Source organism: Penaeus japonicus, unplaced genomic scaffold, assembly GCF_977035675.1.
Source record: "Penaeus japonicus unplaced genomic scaffold, GWHDUDI00000001_assembly GWHDUDI00000020, whole genome shotgun sequence".
In the NCBI taxonomy this organism is placed as follows: domain Eukaryota; kingdom Metazoa; phylum Arthropoda; class Malacostraca; order Decapoda; family Penaeidae; genus Penaeus; species Penaeus japonicus.
The window spans coordinates 30,436,784-30,441,783 of NW_028234422.1; the positions used below are offsets into that span (position 1 = coordinate 30,436,784).

The following is a 5,000-nucleotide window of genomic DNA, read 5'->3' on the forward strand; positions in this document are numbered from 1 at the left end:
TGCCATTAAGGTTGACGTTAATGGTGACGTTAAGGGTGACATCAAGGGCGACGTAAAGTTGACATCAAGAACGAATGACATTAAGAGTGACGTTAAGGGTGACATCAAGGGCGACGTAAAGTTGACATCAAGAACGAATGACATTAAGAGTGACGTTAAGGGTGACATCAAGGGCGACGTAAAGTTGACATCAAGAACGAATGACATTAAGAATGACGTTAAGGGTGACATCAAAGGTGACGTAAAGGTGACATCAAGGATGACGTAAAGTTGACATCAAGAACGAATGACATTATGGATGACGTTTAGGGTGACATTAAGAGTGACGTTAAGGATGACAGCGATGAGAAAAGGGTGGACAGTGTGACAGCTACGAAGGAAAGAAAAAAAATTATATCACAAAAACGATTCAATTAATCCATTACCCTAAATCCTGATCTGATTAGGATTAACTAATCTTCAACTAATTAAGGGTGAGGCCTAATCAAATTTAATTCTGATACCTGTCGATTTTAATGAAATAGCTTGTCTTCAAAGTTTCCATAATAATCAATGGAAAATATATTTGCAATAAACTATATTAGTATTCATGTTTTGACAATAATGGCAATATCACGAATATATTATAGCCCTGTTTATCCTCCTCTCCCTCATTATCATTATTAGATATCATCATTATTATCATTGTTACTTTAATCTTTATCATTCAGGTTATTCTCACTCCATCTATCGTAAATTTCATTAACATCATTTTCATTTTCATCTTCTTATCATCACAGCTGATAATATTATCATTAGTAGTTATCACTGTCATTGGTAGTATCATTATCATTATTATTACCATCATAATAATGTTACAATAATGTTCATCATTACTATTATCATCTTTATTACCATCACTATCACTATATTTCTTTATTACCATAATATTATTAGCAATAATGAAAATAATATCAATAGTAATAATTATGATGATAACAATATTGAAAACGATGATAAGAATAATAATGATGATGATAATGATGATTAGTTATCATTGTAGTTATTATTATAATTTTCATTATCACTTTTATCATTACCATAAATATTACCATCATTATTATTATCATCATTATCATCAACATTATTATTATCATTGCTATCACCTTTACAATTATCACTAGCCTTACATTTTTTCTTATTAATTTATCATAATCATTACTACTACTACTATTACCATTATCATCATCGTAACTATCATCATTCCTATCAGTTATTCCAATACCATTAGTATCATTTTGATTATTCTCACTCGGACCACAGGCGTAGGAACCATGAGGATGGAGAAATAGCTAATGGGATGGAAGTAACACCTCTTGGGGCTGGAAGTAAAGGAAATGTATCAAAAGGCACCAAGAACAGTATTTGTAGCATTTTCCAGTCTTTCAATTTTTCATTTTTCTTCTGTCATACAGATGACCAACCTCCACGAGTTTGAAGGAACCCCTACGACAGAGGTTCTCAACCTTTTTAATCTTACGTACCCTTTGAGGTTTTTCAGTGTTCGTTACGTACCGCTTGAAGTTTTTTTTATTGTCGGTCACGTATCCCTAAAAGTATTTTTTTCAGCGTTGGTCACGTACCCCTTGAAGTTTTTCAGCGCTAGTCACGAACCCCTTGAAGTTTTTTTTTATTGTCGGTCACGTATCCCTTGAAGTTTTTTATTGTTGGTCACGTACCCATTGAAGTTTTTTATTGTTGGTCACGTACCCATTGAAGTTTTTCAGTGTCGGTCACGTACCCCTTGAAGTTTTTTATTGTTGGTCACGTACCCCTTGAAGTTTTTCAGTGTCGGTCACGAACCCCTTGAAGTTTTTTATTGTTGGTCACGTACCCATTGAAGTTTTTCAGTGTCGGTCACGAACCCCTTGAAGTTTTTTATTGTTGGTCACGTACCCATTGAAGTATTTTTTCAGTGCTGGTCACGTACCCATTGAAGTTTTTCAGTATCGGTCACGTACCCCTTGAAGTTTTTTATTGTTGGTCACGTACCCATTGAAGTTTTTCAGCGTTGGTCACGAACCCCTTGAAGTTTTTCAGCGTTGGTCACGTACCCCTTGAAGTTTTTCAGTGTTGGTCACGTAACCCTTGAAGTTTTTCAGCGTTGGTCACGTACCCATTGAAGTATTTTTTCAGCGTTGGTCACGTACCCCTTGAAGTTTTTCAGCGTTGGTCACGTACCCCTTGAAGTTTTTCAGTGTTGGTCACGTACCCCTTGAAGTTTTCAGTGTCGGTCTCGTACCCCTTGAAGTTTTTCAGTGTCGGTCACGTACCCCTAGAAGTATTTTTTCAAGTGCTGGTCACGTACCCCTTGAAGTTTTCAGTGTTGGTCACGTACCCCTTGAAGTTTTCAGTGTTGGTCACGTACCCCTTGAAGTTTTCAGTGTAGGTCACGTACCCCTTGAAGTTTTCAGTGTCGGTCTCGTACCCCTTGAAGTTTTTCAGCGTTGGACACGTACCCCTTGAAGTTTTTCAGTGTTGGTTACGTACCCCTTGAATTTTTTTTTTCAGTGTTGGTCACGTACCCCTTGAAGTTTTTCAGTGTCGGTCACGTACCCATTGAAGTTTTTCAGCGTTGGTCACGAACCCCTTGAATTTTTTCAGCGTTGGTCACGTACCCCTTGAAGTTTTCAGTGTTGGTCACGTAACCCTTGAAGTTTTTCAGCGTTGGACACGTACCCCTTGAAGTTTTTTATTGTTGGTCACGTACCCCTTGAAGTTTTCAGTGTTGGTCACGTAACCCTTGAAGTTTTTTATTGTTGGTCACGTACCCCTTGAAGTTTTTATTCAGCGTTGGTCACGAACCCCTAATCCAGAATGCCGTACCAAGAAGGTTGAATAGAAATGTATGCTTTAGAAAGGACTCGATATACAATCCTGTGTCTGGGATGGTTGCGAGCGTGGGATGCCATCGAAAGGAACTAACACCTTCCTTTCTAAAGCATGTTTGCTCTAAATTAACTTCTATCTTTATAATAATTCCTGCATACAAATTTATACATTCTTATACTAAATTTCCCGGTATTACAAAACTTCCCAAGTTTCCTGATTGGGTTGTCACCTAGTGAAGGATATATACATCTAGTGGTCTAGTCTAGCCTAACAGATGTTCCCCATGTACCTACATATAGGTATGAACATTCAAAACCGAAGTATTTTGAGGAAGCATTCACGTATTTCCAAAATACATCTCCCCTACCTCAGGTTGAGAGCCCACACCCTACGTCCATGATAACTACTACAATAATACTATCATTCCTGTCAATATCATAATAGCTACAAAAATCGTAATGGCTCAATACTAATATTGATGATCATTATGATGACATTACCACCGAGGAAAACACAACAGAACGGCAGCAGTTAACAACGACCATTATCCCGAGTAGCCTAAAGGCACTCGATGATACGAACAGAAACATCTCCACTATGAACAAGATCATTATTAAAATACCCATTACCATAACTAAACCATAATGGAGGACCTGACAGGACCACACAGGCAGAAACGGAGAAACAGTATAGATAAAAGTAGTTACGATCGTCTCCATGAACCATCTAACCTGAAATATCTAGGTCTCCAACACTTTTTTTTTGTATTTGGTTTTAAATCAAAACGAGTCACTTCATCCGAAAGAACGGTTAACACTGAATATAGATCAGGAAAGGTTAATATACTATATATACTATACATAAACTCACGTCAACGTAGCACATTCTACCTACGTGGCCTAGCACAAAATGTGTCAATGAGGGTGTAATTCAGTTTGTAAATGATCTGTTGGTTATCACAAGCATAAAATGTGTCAACGATTTACCTTTCAAGAGAAGAATTATCCGGTGGTGAACCCGCCCTTTTTTAAAACTCGCACTAAAGTGGCAACGACAGTGAACGACCGACCGTGAAGCGCATCCAACACTGTTTGAGGTGAAAGTGAAAGTTTGGGAGAGAGTTGAATGACACACCCGGGCTCTCGCGATCGCTGCACGGTAATGGTTTATATCGCGGAATATCCTGTTACCTGCGTAACCATCTATCGGATTTCGATATTCAAGGTCGGGAAGGAGAATGTACAGGAAATGAACAGAGACGGTTGGCGTGGTGAAATCTTTTGGTATGAAAGATTGCGCAAATATAGCCACTAAGAGTTGTTAGACAAATGTGACAAAAATAGGGTATATGATGATTTTAAATGTCTGAAAAAATATATATTTGTGATTATTACTCTTGTTGTAGTGTTATCATCATCAATTTCTTCGTTATTATTATTACCATTACAACTATTATTATTATTATTATTACCGTTATTGATATCATTATTAATTCTATTACTAGCTATATTACTACTACTATTATCATCACTTTCATTGTTATAATTATCAACATTATTGTAAAAATACTCATTACCGTTACATTGCTGATCGTTGTCCTTACCATCATCATTATGATTGTGAAAGTGACAATAATAGCAAAAGTTATTCTTATTATCAATTTTATTTCGGTTTATCATTTTGCTTATAGTGTCTTTATTATCTTTATCCCCGGAGTTATCAATGGTATTAACCTAATCATCGTTATTAGTATTATTATTTATCTAATTAATACCATCAGTATCACAATCATCATCACCATCATCACCAGTATCCTTATCATCATTATCATCACCACCACCATCATCACCACTACCACCATCATCACACCTTCGCGTCGAAAAAAAATGGAGTTTCGAAACCCATCTGTATTTCCTTCTCGAAAAGGTTTCGAAGCTATTTTGTTTATTCAAAATGTTTATACCTTCCTCGCTCGTCTTGTTTGATGTTATTTTATAATTATTATCATTATTATTGTTATCTTTATTTTTATCATTACTGTTGCTATCTGTAATTACTGATACTATCTTCATTATCATTACTATTCTTATCATTATTGTTATTATCATTATTATTGTCACTGTTGTTAT

The 5,000-nt window shown here is 36.2% G+C and overlaps 1 protein-coding gene across 2 annotated transcripts in view; it reads right to left on the bottom strand.

Moving 5' to 3' along the window:
• LOC122266362 (uncharacterized) overlaps positions 1 to 5,000 on the bottom strand; it is a 16,256-nt gene that overhangs the window by 7,424 nt on the left and 3,832 nt on the right. The window contains exon 1 of one of the 2 annotated variants that reach the window (XM_043036077.2): positions 3,858 to 4,030. The exons of the other annotated variant lie outside the window; for it this stretch is intronic. The gene's annotated coding sequence lies outside the window, so the exon portion shown is untranslated. Of the gene's footprint in view, positions 1 to 3,857; positions 4,031 to 5,000 lie in introns of those variants that run through there. 2 annotated transcript variants of the gene reach the window in all.